Source organism: Bombus affinis, chromosome 1 (assembly GCF_024516045.1).
Source record: "Bombus affinis isolate iyBomAffi1 chromosome 1, iyBomAffi1.2, whole genome shotgun sequence".
NCBI lineage: Eukaryota > Metazoa > Arthropoda > Insecta > Hymenoptera > Apidae > Bombus > Bombus affinis.
Genome location: NC_066344.1, coordinates 397,874 through 416,130, shown reverse-complemented (window position 1 = coordinate 416,130; position 18,257 = coordinate 397,874). Strand labels below are relative to the sequence as shown.

At 47.4% G+C, this 18,257-nt stretch overlaps 2 protein-coding genes across 8 annotated transcripts in view; both read left to right on the top strand.

The window, feature by feature from the left end:
- The window catches only part of LOC126918724 (leucine-rich repeat-containing protein 24-like), a 142,110-nt gene that overhangs the window by 4,467 nt on the left and 119,386 nt on the right, over nt 1–18,257 (top strand). The window lies entirely within an intron of this gene.
- Nucleotides 1–18,257, top strand: part of LOC126918905 (ejaculatory bulb-specific protein 3) — a 142,806-nt gene that overhangs the window by 25,938 nt on the left and 98,611 nt on the right. The window lies entirely within an intron of this gene.

Below are 18,257 nucleotides of genomic sequence, written 5' to 3'. Positions count from 1 at the left end.
CAAGTTTAACGTCGCTCCGTACGACAAGTCGTTGTCTATTACATCATTTGCTCTGTGATTCCTCGATGTTTGTAATTCGTCCTAGTTTGCTTCCCTTCGATGGTTTTTTTCTTACGATACAGATCGTTTCGTAAACAAGAAACTGCGTATTTTATTTTTTTCTTCTTTTTTTTTTTTTTTTTTTTTTTTTCTTGGAATTTCTTGGTCGAACCTCGGGCTAAGGGGAGAATTCTCTTTGATAATCATAGACGACTCGCGAACGACAAGACTTTTCGTCCAACTGGAAAATTTTTCCTCGGGTTAGTACGAACCGAGAAGCGCGGTTTAATCAAAATTACGGGCATGCTACATCGGCGCGGTGGATCCTATCGAATTACGATTAAACGAGAAAAAGAGAAGCTCCGCATCGAATTTTGACGGTCGGTCACCGTGAACGGGTGAAACTCGTCTTCCTATCGACCCTCTCCATCACCCTTCTCTACTCGATACGATACCGACTTTAGGATCGCTATTTTTAATTCCGTTCACGCACGTAACTTTCCACCTTCGTCGAGTACGTGCTGCGTGTCGGCCCGTTATTCCTTCTTCCTTTGAATCGTCGACCGAACTCGGTCTATCGGGAAAAATCGTTCGGGAATCCTGATTCGAGTCGGTGCTAGGTGAAAAGTCTTCTCGTTGGTTAAAACGAATAGAAGGATATCGGCGGAGAACGTATTTTCTTCTTTCTTTCTCATCGTTCCTCCATCGATGAACGCCGATAATTGAGAATCGGATAAACCGTCCAACTCTATTTGCGTCCCTTTTAAACGTATCCGTTCGACGTCTACAAAGTTTCGGCGTCTCGAAAGTTAAAAAAGGGAGGCGGCTATAGAAGAGAACGACAACGACAACGACAACAAGGGGACTTGTTATTAAAGCCGAAAAGAGTTCTCGACCGTTTTCTGCCCCGACTTCTCACTTTTCGGACGCAACTATATCGGATTCCAAATACGAATTCGTTTTCCGCTTGTTTACTTTTCTTTCCATGGTTTCCCGACGCTGCGAGTCTCGCGCGACGAAGTAGCTCGTTGCCGATCTCGTCCCATATAAACTTTCGCTTAACGTAAACACCGTTGCCCGTTTATCGGATCATATATTTTTACGATGCGTTTTACCTGCGTTAAAACGTTTCGTCGATTACGCCCGGAAAAGTATGTATCGCGTGCATCGGTTTTGTAACGCGATACCGCGATATCCGTTAGCGGAATATCGCTGACAAAAATATCGCGACATAACGTTGACCGTGACATTCGTTAGGAAAGAGTTTGTTGCGATTAAACAAGACGAACGCGTTGATGACTCGAATATAGCACGGTTTTTGAACGTCACGTTAAATAACGGTACAGCGAATCGGAGAACGGTCACGTTCTTGAATTTTCTGTCTAGAAAGTACGCATAAATAATTATTAAAAGAACGTTGTTTTGCTTCGCATTCTTCCGAAAATTTATGGAAAGAGCGAAAATAAATATTTGACGTGACCCCGAGTTTCGCCTCTAACGAAACGTATTATTTCATAAATTTAAATTAAGGACTGATTAATTATTCCCGCGAAACGATAAATTTAAACAGCTATGGTGGTCGGGTGAAACAGTATCCACGAAAATACGAGGTACTCGGTTGCCGATATTATTATGTAATTTACAATACTTTTGTCCGTGGAATTGTCACAGCCGTCCGAGATGTCGCTGTTTTCGCGCGGAATCTTTTAACGCCACCTGCAATCTGCAGTCGTTTGGCACGCGTTAATCCGAAGGGGTAAACGCGATATCTCGTTCGAGTCGCGGAGAAAAATCACGCCCCGTCGTTCCGTCTAAATATCCGTGTCGTGTACCTTTACCACGAGTTCCTCGTGTCAACCTGCTCTAAGTGTTAGTTTCTTTCACGCGTAAACGCACTAAGGCGTATACAAATTACGCCCTTGTTACGACGTATGCTGAGATTGCCCCGACAAGAAACGTGTACCAGCTTCCAGTTTTCGGACGAAGTAAGGATTCTTGCTTATTCTTTGTACGATGCCGTTCGTTGCTCTCGTTATATCGCCTGTCGCGAGAATATTTTCACATCGTCGAGCGAGAAATCAACTGCCTGGACATGTGGTTCGTTTCCCGCTCGTTGCCATACACTGGCGCTCGTGTATAGGTTGGCGTACCTACGTTGTTTGTCGCAAACTCTCGTTCTATAGTAAACTTTATTTTCGCAAATAGTCGTTTGGTAGTTTTCAAAGTGCGAGCAAACAACGTTGTCGAGTATGCGGAGGATCTGGGATTTCGGGGTGTAGCGAGTTCATTCCGCAGGATACGACGTACAATCGGTAGAAATATATAGACGTAAGTAAATAATAATACTATGTTATATACCGCCATGTTTGAATATCGAATTTAAGGAAGGAGAAGTCTGTTACGGATCACGGTGAATCGGTGTTCGTGTAAATCTGCCGACCTGTAAACGTGACGTCGAATCAATTTCGTGACAGCGATTGTACATAGTTTCGAGCGTTTCGGCCTGACAACTTAGTAGGTGCGTCTATCGGGTTCGAAGCGAAGTGGCGCTGGCTGCTTGACAATTTGCGTGCAGGGTAATCAGGTGATGCGTAAAAAAGTTCCGAAAATTGGCCGGAAGGGGCAGCAGCGTGGCGCGACAGCGGTGGCAGCAGGTGACGGTAACGCAGTTTGTTTCCGGTATCGAACAATCGAAGCGAGGTGCAACGCGCGTGACGATTGTACAAAGGCAGATGCAATTTGATGCATTGTGAGCCGTATGTTCAGAGAGGCCGGTGTACGGCACGAGCATATCGTATATTTAGCACTTGGCGCAGGATGCGACGTAGACCGTGACAGAACGCTTTTCATTTCCTCCTATCGGATATCTCTCGATGCTTATGATTAATGAAATCAGACGTAGCCCGCTATTGCGATTCTTTAGGAAGGATCGTCCGCGCTCGTTTCCGCCGTAACGAACGAGCCGAATCTTTCTCGTTCGCGGATGTGCTTCATTGTCGTTGCTCGCTCGACTCGAAACTCACACTGGCGGTCATGCACGCTCATTGTCGCACGCGTGCGGACCTTTTTCAACGCGTGCCCGCTGTAACGTCGATTTTTTCTTTTTCCTTCTTACACGTGCGGAACGTCGCTACGAATACTCATTTGCCGCGACATGCTCGCTAATTTCTTTTTCCTACTTCCTCCGGTGTTTTTCAGTGTTCCTCTGCTTGGTCACCGCTATTTGTTTCGCGAATGTTTCCCCCTGCGAAGGCTTTAATTCGTAGATAGATTTTCTCCAACATTTATACAAATTATCTGATCGGTGTCCATTCGCCGAACGTTAACGTTTAATAAATCTATAGCACTGTTTTAGAGAATGAGATTCATTAAGAAGGTAACTTTCATCGAATGTCACAGAGGAGAAAGGTGCGGTATTCGGACGGTGCGACAACGTTATTTATTTCGCGGCGTTCGTTAAGCGCGTGTATTCCTTGCGTCATTTCGAAGGAAAATTGCTATTTCGTTCAGGCATTGAGACTATCTAAAGAGCAGCGGAACGGAGCGAGTTGGTAGATTCAAATCGGTCAGGTGTTTGGAGGATCTTTGGGCAACGAGTTACCGCAAGGGTATCGAGCAAACGATGCACAGTGTTTGGAAACAACGGTAATAGTACGCGCTGGCAAAGATTTCCGCATAATGGAAAACCATGGTAGGGAACGGTACCGTTGGTCGACGTAATTCGCTCGATATTGTAACGAAGTACTGGATCTGGTGTCGAGATGAAAACGGCAAAAGGAAACCCAGAGACGGAAACCCGGTGTGAGTTCTCTTCTGTGTGCGGCGAAAAGAGTTGGCGTTGGTGCGCACAGAGAATGCGGAACGTTCGTCATTATCGATTCCCGTGGTGGCTTTTACCGCGATAAATATCGAGTGTACGGCGTTGCCTGTTATTACATTCCAAGCCGTACGGATCGTCTAGCCTGTGTGAACTAGATAACGCGACGAACGATCTTTTCTCTCCATTATCCGGCATCGTTATCGATGCGCGCCGGTGTATCGACATTGTACGCTCGGATATATCGAGCCTCTCGCGTAAAGGGCAAACGAGACTCGGAGGAACGCGGATGCCAGTGGTAGAAATTGCAACGGCTGGAGAACGTTAGGGATGTTTGTCGTGCATTCGCGTCGATCGGATGATCAGGCAATCAGCGAATAATTCGACGCATAATCGCGATAGTTAAGATCGATCGAGTCGAAATAATATAATAATCGTAATTTCCGTTACTAATGTACTACGCTTAATGGAAAGCAGAATTCTTATCTCGGTCGAAAATGTAAGCTGGAAAGAGCACAGCCCGTTGCCGAGCGGCGCGACGCTTTAAAGGCTGGATAAGCGGAAAAAGTCAACGGGTCGAGTTAAGTTCTCATTTGCACAAACAACAAAGTACTGTTCATTTTCGCGGCTGTTTCCAATCTGCGCCAGCTTTCTCGCCACTCTGACTACAACGTTTCTCTCGTAAACTAGCTCGCCGTTCGGCCAACTATCGTCGCGTGATAAACTGGCGTACGTTTCGCGGCTGATATATCATAAAATACCATAAGATTTTGACAGAGGCGACGCCGATGGTTATATCATATGGTATACGTAGGAACGTTTATTCGTCCGTCTATATTTCATTCTGACGGCGGTGGATCGTTCGCGAATAGGATATTTCGTCCTTGTCGGTTTACCTTAATAGCCGAACAACTATAAAAAGATATTCAAACGAAACGATATGCAGGCAAATACCTTCGAAGCGTAACAGACACGGTTCGCGATTACCACCGCAGCGAAAACTTTCTCCGATAAGCGTGGACCTATATAAACACCGTCACGAGGATTCGAACGATCTGGCCATCGAGATTTTCGCTACTCGATACACGCATCTCATTCGCATCTGGATTCGGCTTTCGCCCTTTGTGAAATTAGCCTCGTTGCCAATGACGCGAATATCGAATACCTGTCGGGTTAGAACGTTTACTCGCGATCAGTTTCGACACGAAGATGTCGCTTGAAACACGTTTCTCGAAGCCGATTCGCTATCTCGGAATTCCGACTGACACTTTTGTCCCGAGATCGACGATCTCGCCTTGAGCTCGATTCAACACGGTTGCCGATGTTTCACGCCCCCTGCCGACGGCTAGCCAATTGTATACCCGGTTCTCGATGATATTCTACAGGGACTAGACGAAATTCAAAGTTTGTCGATTTACCCGGCCGTTTAACGCTGCCATTAAATTCACTGGCTCGCAAATACTTACGATGTATCTCAATTGCCAAGGTATATCTTGTATCGGTGATCACGTTCGAAACCTCTTAAATACGAATATTCGCGGAACAATGTAAATGCGAGTACATTTATCTGGCGAATGCGAGTAAAGTTCGTAAAAGTGGCGGTCGAATTTACTTATTTAGCTATGGGTACGTTTAAACGGTATTCGCGTTTCCAATGGGAAGGCGGATGGAGATCGGTAGAGGAGGGAGGAGAACCGAGAGGTCTGAGCGTTCGAAGGGGATACCGATGGAAGAAGAATGGCATTTTCGTAGCGCGATTATCGGCTCGGCGTTCAAAATTCGCGCGCATATTCTCTCTAGCGCGAGGCAAGCCGTCGTTGAACCCTCTTACTTAAAATTTAAGTAGGATTTAACTTGGAAATCCTGCCGCTTGATTGGGTGATTGACGGTATAAGTAGAGCTTAAAGTTTCGCCGGAGTCCTGACGGAGGCGATGGCGGAGGTGGCGGAGGTGGTGGGAAGCGGTGGTCCCGTTCCTCTTTGCCTCTCCCTGAGAAGAATGCCGCGAGGATCGATTCGTCGAGATACGCATGCACGTGTAGCCGCGCGAACCTGCTTCGCTTTAATTACGCCGACAAAGCGGTCGAGAGTTTTGTTTGCGCTTTATCATCGACCGATCCCCCGTCGATTCGAATATAAGATTGTCCGGAAATCAAGTTGGCGGATGCTTCAGCGACAAAGCGGATTCACCGGAGTCGGAAAATCGACTCGCGTTCGTTTAACGATAGCCGGCCACGATTTCGTTAACTCGACGTAAAACTCTGTTTACCGACGCTCGAACGCTTCGATTCGCCATCGAGCAAATCCTATTACTCCTAATTAAGAACGTTACTTTCGATTTGCCTACGACTTATCCGCGTACGATCGTTACGAATCCTCGATCGAGAATTCCCTATCGCATCTAATAGAACGTATCCGTGTTTGGTAAATTAACAACTTGTATAAAACTTTGATTTTTTCCTCGTAGTACTCGTTTAAAAGAAAACGTTAGGTACGCTCGATGTTACGCACCGTGGACCGATCGGCAGCAGCTTTCGCACACCGTACTATACATATTCATGGACAAGCAAAAGCGTGTCCCAAACTTCATCGACAGAGGTAGGAGAGAGGCTGTGGAAAAACGTGGCTGGCGCGTAGCGTTGGCGATAAGCGACGATGCTCTCGTTAGCCTCGATTCTTCCCGGAAATTACGCGGTTGACCGGGAAATTATGGAAAGCCGATCGATTTCGCGACTATGTTTCTTTACTCGCCAGCCACGAGCGTCCATCGGCCGCGTAACGATCTTCCGTTACGAGCCGACGTGTCACCACCGTTCTCTGCGAGGTGACGCAATTTTTCTCTCTTCGCGATCTAAATGTCAGCCCAGATCGTTTCCGGTTACGGTTAGGAAATAATTAGCGAGAATTAGCAACCCCTGATGGAGGTATAACGGCCAATAAATAAGAAAGTGGTAGCGGGCCCGGGTAAAACCCAATGTCGGTACGAATATTCAGCAGCGAGCCGTTGCGTTTATCGCGAATTTATCGTTTTGTTTTTCGGCAAGTCGATGTCTCGGTGTTTCATACGCTATTAGCGTGCCGTACAAGCTCGTTACAGCGAATGATTTACGTGCCGGACACTTTCCTCGTTAGGAGCGCAGCTTGATAAGGTCGAAAGTGGACCGCGCATTTTAGTTACGTATGTGTACGTTTCTGCTTAATAACAGTGGATCCGTACAACTCGATACGCAATTTGACTTTTTATCGCTTCCGGGGTATATTTGCTCGGTACGACGAATCAGAGAAGAAACCTTTGACCGGTGTCTCTTCCTGTCGAAAATAGACTATTATCACGTTCGCCGAATTTTCAGTAATTCGTATTTCACGAATATATCGCCGATTTAAAGCAAAGCGGGTTACAATTTTCAATCTTCTCGTGCAACGCGGAGACAAAATTATCGACAAAGGTGCTTCGATGTAAAAAGAACGTTCGCGTTCGAAGGGAAGAGAATTTCAGCGTCGTTAATAAAAGAACCGGTGAAACTGCTGCACCTTTCCTGTCGAGACGCGAATTTCTTTGAGAAGATTTCGGCTCGAGCTGCGTCCATCGGACTGCTTTGCAATTTAGACAAGGTTTGAGCGTAGTGATTTTCATACGGCCGGCTCGAGTAATTTGACGGCAAGCTTTGAGATAGCCGGACCGTTCAAAGAACCGCTTCACTCTCGGAGACCCGAGCGAAAAGATGCCGAAAGACAGGGGAATATGTGTGGCTGTGGCTTGGAAAGCGCTCTGCGTCAGGCTGGTAGACTCGACGTGACGCGGGGGCGGCACAGGGAGCCGGCAGACGGCTCGTTGAATCCGCAATATGCATATGCAAATTATTTTTCATCCGCCATCCACGAGTCGATCCTCCACTCGAGTGTTTTCAGCAAACACTCGTGCGACTAAAGACATCGGTCTAGTCGCGTCTTTGGATTATCTTTTCTTTTCCTCCTTTTCTCTCTCTCTCTCTCTCTCCCTCGCTCTTCGTGTATTAATTGGATGGCGATACGAAACGAGATCGAAGGAAAAAAAAAAGAAATGTACATATTTTGTACAGATATTTTATTTACTCTACTCGGACGTAGATAGAGAATCGATCAATTCGGTGAGAATATCCTTAGAGGTATCTATCGGTTCGAACGGTAAAAACGTTGCCAAGGGAATCGAACGATCGTTCGCGGACAAACGACCTGGTTTGAAAAAAGAAAGAAGAGAGAAGCGGCGAAGCAAATTAAGAGCACTCTCGCGCGTGCATCGTTGTTCGTTGTAAAAATGAATGTTTATGCGGATCTCGCCGCTTTCTTTTGTAACAATGCTTAAAATGGTTAACGTTGGAACGAAATGTACCCCCTCGTAAATAGCCGGAAGAAATAGAAGGAACAGAGTCGTGGAGAATCCTAGAATTAATAGTTTCGCGAACGGGCTTCCTGTCGCTCGTCGAAATACGATATCGGATTTTCCGTCGCGGAATAAGCATCCACGAGTACACTTGCGCGTCGATGCGCGACGCGGCCCGACACCGAACCGGCTCGCGAATCTCCCTTTATTTATCGTTTCCAGCATTTTGTTCCGTTACTCTACCGAGAAAAGGCAATCCTCTTTTCTCCACCACGGTTCTTTGCGAACGCTAGCGAGAATAAATCGTGGCGGTGGCCTAAACCTTCGAGGCTACCTCCGTCCGAACGTGTTAAGTAAAGTGGCCTTTCGTTCGATGCGATAACGCTCCCGCCTGCCTCATCCACCACTTTTCCCACCGACGTCGTCTTACCTTTATCGAGACACTTTTAATTTTTCAACCGAGAGTTTCATCCGCACAAAGGAAATTGCGAACGAGACGTAGCGTAGCTCGCTTCTTAACGAGCTGAATCTCGAGCAGTCATTGCAAGTGGCGAATATTTCTAGAAAAGTCTGCCACTTTTACACCGTTTGATCTACTCGTTTCGATGTTGAGCGTTGTGCGTAGCCGCAAGATTCGAAGCGACCGAAACACAGAGACGTAACGAGACTACGCATGCGAAGGAATCTTGGAATCGGTATATTCGTTCGGAAATTACGCGGTAATCGACGCGTCGTTTCCTCGGCTCGTTGGGACGACAGCTCTCGGGTTATGCGCGTTCAATCGTGCAGCGACCGAGCGTATCTATCGGCGCGACCGAAATAACTACGAGTGGCTCTCGAAGATTCGGATCGCGCCTGCGATCGAACGAAACGAAATAATTGGACATCGTCGTCCGTTGTTTACGGTCGCTCCGTTGTTCGGTAATTCGCGGACAATCGCTGTGACGAATCCAGGGTGCGAAATATCGACCGCATGCAGCGTAAGCGAACCAAGAGAACGAATAACAGATAATAACGGCGTTGTTAACGCATCGATCCGATAATTGTTCGCGTTCTCGCTTCTCCTTGATCCCCTTTCTTCCATTTGTCTATCCTGCCTATAGATAGGAGGCAGGTACGTAGTATATCGATCAAAGGATGGAATCGGACAACAAAGAACAGAGCGAAAGGAAGACGAAACCGAGATTTTTCACGATAATAGCTGGAAGTTTGGTGGGTAGGCGAAGATGTTTCGGTAGAATTGAAACGTTTCGGTCGTTGACACAGTCGTGGAAATAATACACTTTTAAAATATAATAATACGCTTTACGATCGCAAGTTACACCGTACTTACGAGCGGAAGAAAACGACGAAGCAGAAATGTGTATTAGCCGTGACGCGCAGCATTTCGTTGACGCTACGTAGCTAGACGCCACGTTTCGAACGAAAAGGGAACGCGGATATTTTAGCGAATAAGCGCGGCCTGGATTCGAGACCAGAGATACGTACGCGTTGCGCACCGAAGAAAATCGAACGTATAATAAATCTAGGCGGCGCGCCGCTCGTCGAATCGAATCCGAGGGATTAGAGAATTTTTCAGTGGAAGGGAAAAGATTCGACGATCTCGCTGTTGATCGGTGGGTTCGAGTACAAGTCGGAGAACTGTTTTTAGCTGCGCTTTCGAAACAGCAAACTATAATATCATCGTCGTTTATGGAGCGCGAATCTAGTCGCGCGTTAATATCGAGGAGACGACGAAATTTCGAGGGATTTTGGCACGCGACACGTTCGGGGACGTGAAACCGCCCGGCCGTTTAATTCTTCTTTTGGGAAGCCGATAATCGGCCACTGTCCGAATTGACGCGGACAAAAAGTAGATGCGGTCGGCTTTGTTCTGGCCTGCGGCGATACCACCGCTGCCCTCTACGATCGTGATTGGTAGTTTAGAAGGGCGAATGCAGTACGGGGGATTTTTCCAACGTCCGGCTCCGGCTGCCGCGTACCGTTCAGTTTTTTCCATGCCAAACCGACCGCCCGCCCGCCCGCCCGCCCGCAGGTTAATTTTCCTCGTGTTTGCTCTTGTTTCTTGCTCGCGTGCCGTTCCGTCGAGATTGAACGCGCCGGGTCTTTGCCTCCTTAAGAGGAAGCCACGCCGGTAATTGTAAATACTTGCTAAACTAAATTTAGCGTGGTATATCGAGGAGGAGAGCACGAAAACTCTCCGGCTTACGAATATTAAATTCGCAACGACCTCGTGGACGCGTTAATCTCGTAAACTGGCTCGACGATCGATAAACGCGAGTAGAGTAGCGACAGTGATGTTAAAAGGAAGAGAGGAGGAAAAAGCACGCGGTCGCAATAGCGACGCGTGAGCCGGTACACGCGTATTCCGTCTTTCTTGATAACGCTCCTAGAATCTTGTCGGATTCGAGCGCAGTCAGTCAATAAGTCGGGGTTATCGGTGGTTCGTGTAAAATAGAACGGCGCCGGTACGAACGGTGCAGGATCGCGTATACCAGCGTGGTTCTTCCTTCGATTCGCTGTATTTACCAACTCTCCTATGCGTGGCCAGCTGTAGCTGCGCGACTTTCTCTCTCTCTCTCTCTCTTTCTGTCTGTCTGTCTGTTACGAGCTTGTTTCAACCGCTTCCGTTTCGACGATACGAAAAATTTTCGCGTAAAAGTCGCCGGCGATGACTCGTCGAGAGAATCCGAACGTCGTTTGTTTTCTCGTACAAAGATGGAAGCGTTAAATCGATTACAGGATACAGTTTGCGGAACGATACGCGAAAGCAGCGAGTCCCGCGATGATTACCGTTTGCCAATGAAATTCACGGCAACATGGACGAATATTAACGAGGTCGGTTATCTCGGTTTTACCATTATATTTCGTAGATTGCGACAATTACTGTATTTTTGCTTGCCATCGGCCGCTCCGCCAAATCGTTAATTACTTGCGCACGAGTGCTAATTAACGATGCTCGATTTAAACAAAAATGGGTTAGCTTTGGGTGTCTATCGTGCGCCCGCTCGAAGAGACAAGTTTAATCGTACCTTCGCTCTTTCGTACCAAAAGCTCTTGTTTCTTTTTCCGACTAGAAAACGCACGAGCCCGAATATTTTCCCAATTCGAGCGGCAAATGGCCAGGAACCTTTCGATAGGAAAATTTCAAACACGCTCCACGAGATATACGCGTCAGCCAGCTTCCCAACGATCGGTCCGTCCTGCTCGAAACGAAACTTATCGACGATTACAAAGTTCCGTTTGAATTTTCTTATTGGCGGCTACGCTCGGAATCGAGTTAGCGGGTGCGACTGGTCGACGAATCGAACGAGATCGGGCAAACTTGTAGGAAATTGCTGTTTACGGGGCGTGGCCTCTGGTTACGTAACACAGTCGCGTAATTACGTAGCAGGTAATTTCGATGTGAAAACGGTGACGCGTTTCTTCGACGTTTCGCTGATGTTAATTATCCGATCGGATTGATCGGCGGCTGGATGGTTGGCGCGGCGAAATCTCGCCGCTGCGACCGAACCGAGGCGAGCGAGACGCGTTTCTCAGCACGTTGCCGCGCATCACTGCCAGTACTATTTATCCGAATAAGAGAGAAAGACGAAGGCCGGATGCGCTGGAACGGATGAATCGGATCAGGCCTGCAGAGAGGTAATTAGCAGCGAATTCGACATATTTGCCAGGTGGAATCCAAACGGAGCAGATTCTTGTATATTCGATGAGCGATTGGCGTGCCGATCGGAATCACGCAGCCGGTTATCGATAAAATATTTGCGTGCTCGGTAGCCCGCTATACGATTGCGGTGACTAATTTCGTGGCGGTTCGATTGGCGACGAGTTTGGAACCGGTGTCGCCGATAATTACGGCGTGTGACACGCGTGGATCGGTGGTTTAGGGGCGCGGCCATGTTAACGAGAATTCGACGGCTGGCTACCGTCGCGCTCATCCACCGATACTTTCGCCATCGTTTTCCCTAATCCCAATCGAGCTCGAAATCATCGCCGTTGCTCTGTCTAGCCTCCGCTTCTCCCTTCCAGTCCGTTGATCGAACCGGAAGAAAGGAGTTGCAACGGCCGTTAAAAGGATTTACAAACAGCGCGCAAGTTTGCTCGATCCGCGTCTGCCCATAGTCGAATTCCGTGTAAGTGGTCGATCCTCGTCGAACCTCGGCCGATAATTATTCGATCAGATTCCTAATAAACCGCGTAGCCGAGGGGAGCGAGGAATCGACGGGTCCCTCGGATACGCGGACGGAAGAACGTCGAAACGTCTGGCAGCACGATGCAATCGGGGATTCCATTTGCTCGGGCGGTCGAGATAGTTGGAAGCGTGGAACGGCGGCGAGATAACCGGCAAATAGGCAGCCGAACCGAACAGAGTGCTCGAATATCCGATAGACGAGCGGAACTGCTGGTGTTTATCAATTCGGGATATCCCAGGGTCGTTGTTCTCGTGGCGATGTTACGCCAAAGATGGATCGTCCTGCCGTTTCGCGCGAGTTTCCAAGTTTCCGTAGCCTAGAACCGCGCTCTCGGCATCGTTTTCGTTTCGACGACGAAGCGAATTCTACCGGACACTCGATGCGCTAACTCCCCCCTCCCGCCGACTCGCGAAAACATCGGCTTATTTCCTATGTACGGCGATTTAATCAACGTCGTACGACCGCCGTTTCGCTTTTCACCGATCGACGCTTCCGATAGACGCGACTTTACCGACCTATCGCGAGGCGATAAAAACATCGGGTCGCTTTTAACGACGCTTTTAATTAGATGGAAGAATCGTAGAGGAAGAGAAACTGCAGAAGGAATTTGAGTAGATCGCGTGAGCCAGCTTTCTGCGCTAGGAGAAACGGAACGAAGAGAATTACGATTTTATTCGTTTCGTAACGTATATCTGTTTGGACAACCTAGTATCGTACAAAGAGATATCGGACTATCGATAGCTGTATCAAATTGTTTTCGTATACGATTTAAGTGGATATCGTTCGATAAGATAAGATCACGCTTCCTATTACTCGTTGCCTGTTGGAATTACTTTACGTTTCTTGTCCTAACTTTGTTCCCTTCCGTTCCGATGTACACGGTCGTATATATTAAATTAGAGGCGAGCCATCGATAATCGTACGGAGAACTTTATTTCGAAAATAAATAAAGCGCCGCACGCCGATATATGTGTAATTTGCATGCAACGCTACGGTTGTTTGTTCGAAAGTAACTTACGAACAATGGAACGAGCACGTTTCGAAATGATGGTGTTGCTGCGAGTAATAGCGAAACGGGGACAGGCTGGCTATTCGAATTTATTATTGATCGACTATCGGGTGTCAGCGTTTAACCAATATTTGCACGACGTCTAGTAAACATTGATTAATCACTGCTACATCTGACCAATAATTAAACGTTAGTCTCGTGTATCAGAGAGGGATGCGCGTAGTAATTATTTTTACAGTGCCTGTATTCGCTTCCGCGATACCGATAATAAACCGGGCAAGTATCAACGTATCGACGCTTCATCTCCACGTTCTATACTAATTGCCGAACAGTTATTAATTTTAGCTCGTTCGAAGTAACAAATTGCTCTCGTTCTCCGAAATTTCAGGCATCGTTCGAATCTCTTTGCTCTCGACCAAGAGGTTACGAGGAAGAAGGGACGGCCACGCGGCCCACGAAATAAAATTACCCATCGGCGAGAAACTTTTCCGTAAGAATCTCTGGCCGTCGTGGCAGACGTTGGTTAAACCGACTCGGAATTCCAAGAGGAAGCTCGTAGGAAGCTATTGGATGCGCGACACCGGGCGTTATCGAACCCGTCTGCGAAGAGTAATGTCTCGTACGAGCTATCGATACGCGTCTTTCTCGCGACTCGAAGGAGCCTCGAGCGGACCGCAAAGCCGATTATTCCATCCATAACCGTGTTAGTTGGTGGAGCAGAGGGCCCGCCAACCGAACACCACGTTCCATTGTGCGTATTATTTAATCGCTTCGCCTGATTTACCTTTCAAGCTGTTTGCCACGCGACGTTACCAGTCGAAGGCTGTCTTTGCGTCGCATATCAAATATACGAGCGATACAAAAGCGTCGTCGGGATGCTAATTTCTATCAACGTACATACATTTTCACAACGTCCATATTTTTATAACAGCAGACGGCGATAGGAATCGCAGAATGCTCGTTCGTCTCGACGTCTACTTTCGTTTCTCAACGGTTAAGCGACCAATGTCTTGACACGCGATCGATAATTAATTAATCGTTGATTAATCGTATACGCATTGGGTATACGATGCGTCGTTATCGTCACTAGCGAGCAAGTGGCAAAACGAATCGTTAGCAGATAACGAAATATCCAACCTAGTTGCCCGCGCCACAAGTTTTTTCGCGGCTCCAACATCGATCTGGAAATAATGGAGCCGTGGTCGTGACCGATGGCGCCAAGAGTCGAGTCTCGTTGTTTTTTCGCCGGTCTTTGCGTTTTTCCTTCTTCGTTTAGGCCGGAAAATCGTGGAACCGATTAATCGATCAATCGCGTGGAAGACGGAAGAAGACGCCGTCTCCTCCGCGAGATAAGCCGGTTAGTTATAAACCACGACCGTTGTTTCTCTCGTAAAACGGCCGAAGAGAGACTTGCTAAATAAACGTTGGCAGACGTGGATCGAGTATTTTATCGCTATTAGCAGGAAAATGGGAATATTTAGCGAGGCAAAGTGAAAGCGGAAAGGGGCTCGAAGCGAATTTCTTCTTTGTCAATTTGTGAAATCGTTGGAACGAGGAACGCCAGCAGAGTCTTGGCAGAGTTGCAGTTTCCGTTTAAATTATCGGCGATAGATAATTCTAGAATAGTTTCGTTGTCGGCTAAAGTCGCGTGCTTTTATCGAATCGACGATTGGTCGATCGCCTCGAACGGGCAATGTTTTTAGAAAAATCGGTATATATCGGATATTTTTTTCTCGCTCTTGACGTTATTCGCAAGAACGCGCTTTCGTCCGGTTGTCAAGCGTTAAATGGCCCAAATGGTTTTCAGCTCGTTCCGTTCGATCGTAACGTTATTAAAACTCCGTTGTTACGACAAGGTTATTAAAACATGTTGGTAATAACATTCGCTGTAATATTACGCAACGAAGCACCGATAGCTCGATAGCTTTTGTTGCTGGTATTTCGAGTTTAACACGCTTTTCGATCACAACGCGATCGAATAAAGCGCCGCCAGCGTCAAAAGCCAGCGAGCGAAAAATGTCGCAGGCACGGAAACCGCGGTTTCGCGCGATTTTCACGGTGACTGTACGCTAGAAACGCGTTTCTAAGATACGTACGAGCGTGTCTGTCCGCCGTTGAGCTACGCGTGCTAAATGCCAAGCTTTCGAAAGCTCGCAAAGTCAGCAGGGAATCGACGATGTCTCGCGCAGCGATCGTTCGTAATAGGTAAATTACTGCGAAAAGATGTAGATGTAGGTAAAGTATGCTCGAACAGCTTTGGAAACGGTTATTTCGGCGTGTCTGTTCCGCCGTGCGGACGTCGTTGTCGAGATAAGTCGGGAACGAGAGCCCGAGGCTGTGGCAAATGCAGCAAAAGCGCTCTTAGTTGGCCATGCCCCGTGAGAGTCTACCGAAGGGACACGACTTCTACGACGAACGTGGTCGCTTCGAGAATGAACTCGACTCTTCTTCGAGGTTGCTTGAACTTGGCCTCGTGCGCGCCAACTTTCGCCTCTCCCTTGCGGCCTCGTCCTATCCGATCGCTCCGCCTCCTTCACGATTTCATCCTATTTCTTGCGATTTATCTTTTCTCTTTCCGATTTTCATTCCATTCCTTTTCGCTTCTCCCTGCCATTTCCCGTCTCTTTCCGGAGGGTTCGCGCGTGCTCACGACTTTTTCAGCGACTTACCGGTACGAATCTGGCCATCGTCCCCGAATAATATCGGGGACGGAGAGTATCGGAACTGTTCGGAGGGCCGAGCAAGATCTTCCAAGACTCGCGACGGTCTCGACAAGTTTTAAGGACTCGAGGCGAGTTGGAAGTACGTTGCGAGAAGGAAAATAGCTTGCGCGAGAAGCATTACGCGGATCTCCAAGTATCTCGAAAGTTTTTATTTTACGATTTGCGTTATTTGTCGCGTATCGTTCCTTCTACGAGCTTGTATATCACGCGTAAACGTGGAATGTTCACCCATCTTTTTACTAGTAGAATAGAAACTTTGTTTGCAAGTAGATGCGAATTACCCAATGGTAATCTCCCGATTTAATATCGTACGATATAACGCGGTTTCGCTTTAACGGGGTTCGAGGATCGGTGAAAAATCACCAGGCACCGCCGTTCGATGCTTCTCATCGTGTACGGAATTTCCGAATTTCCTCATACCTATTGACATTTTTCGTTCGTTCTAGTTCGTAGAGATATCGACTATTCGCAGCCGAAAATTTTCTCGCGTGCAAATTTCAATATTAAGAAATTCGCAAGTTTAAGCGTTTGAAAATTTGAAAATTCCAACGTTTGCAAATGTTGATATTACCAATACGTAATACCTCTAATTAATTATCGAACGTTCTTCGTCTCGCTCAACACGGCGTGTTTCACAAGGCGTGTCACAAGGCCGGAGGACGTCTGTGCGTGTAAGAAAAGAAAATTTCTTTCGAGCGCGTCTCCTATTATTCGATTCGAGGTATCGCGTATCCGTGGCTAGCTACTCGACAGCGAAGTCGGTTTGATCGTGCGCTTAGTTTCCTAGTCGCGTGCTGTCGTACACGAAGAAATATGGATCGACGCATAATTGCGCGAGATTTATGAACGCAATTTTCCTGGCGTGTCGTGCTATGGTTTTTAAATACGCGCGTTTCCCCGCATCTTTCGCGTGTTCCGATTAATCGGTTGCGGGTCGCATAAATTCGCTGGCCAGTTTCATTTTCCTGCCAGCCGCGAAAAAGCAAACGTAACACCGTGCTCTAGCGGCGATGTGTGAAAGTAATTTTGCTAAAAAATGTCGCATCTCGGAAAACCTACAACGGAAGATCGCGGCGTTTCTCGTTCACGAGTGAAATTCGTATTCGAGATTTGTATTCGACGCGACGCTCGCCGATCCGCTCGATCGAACGTTTTTCCCTTGGAAAGAGGAAAGGTGCGACTAATCCGTCCATATCGTTACAACGACTTGCAGAACAGACTTGCAGAAATCGACGTTAAAATCGTTCGTAATAACGAGAAGAGAGCGGGGGACAGGGATCGAATGATATCGCTCGATTTTGAAATTGAAAATACGGTTCTCTGTTTCGTCGAACGATCGGCAGTCGTAAAAAAAAAAGAAGAAAAAAGAAAAAAACAAAAAAGGAAAAGAAAAAACGCGGGATCGGCGGTAGACGAAATTTATTTCGGTCGAACGTTAGATATCCAGAAAGATACGAACGGACGGGACGTACTCGCGTTCGTAATTAATAAGCAGACGATAAGCGGCTTCGCGGAAGATTCGCCAACCGCGATTAAACGATCGTCGGTGGAACGTAAAATCGGTCGTCGCCCGTATGGCCGAGCAGACGCGATGAAAATCTGCAGGCCGCGCGATTAAATTGACAAATAGCTCGTCGGCTAACGATGTTAACGACGCTTTATGCCCAGTGGTGATTCGCGATGAGAATTACCGGGGATAGATGGCTTTCTACGCGTTGTTTTCACGATGGATCGTTCTCTGGCAAACGCGTTCGCGCGCGTATTTCTCGATACTACCGTGCCTCGATACTCTGCGAAAAAATATCTGTCGGTACGATCGATCGGCCGATAATCTTCCCGGCCCATAAAGGTTCTTAATTATCGCGTATTTGCTTCGTTAACGACGCCGCGCGAACGAAAATCAATCAAGCCCCGGTGAAAAAAAGTATCGCAACTAGTCGGTCGTCGCTGCCAGCCATTGCCGATATTCGATCATAATTGCTCGGCAAGCGATTGGGACGGAGATGGTTCGCGCTCGACCAAACTTCTCTCTTCTCTCTCCCACCTGTGATCGACCTTTGGTTTAACCTGCTTCCGCGAATCTCTCCAATTTTCCTTCCTACAGTTTCGCGAAACCA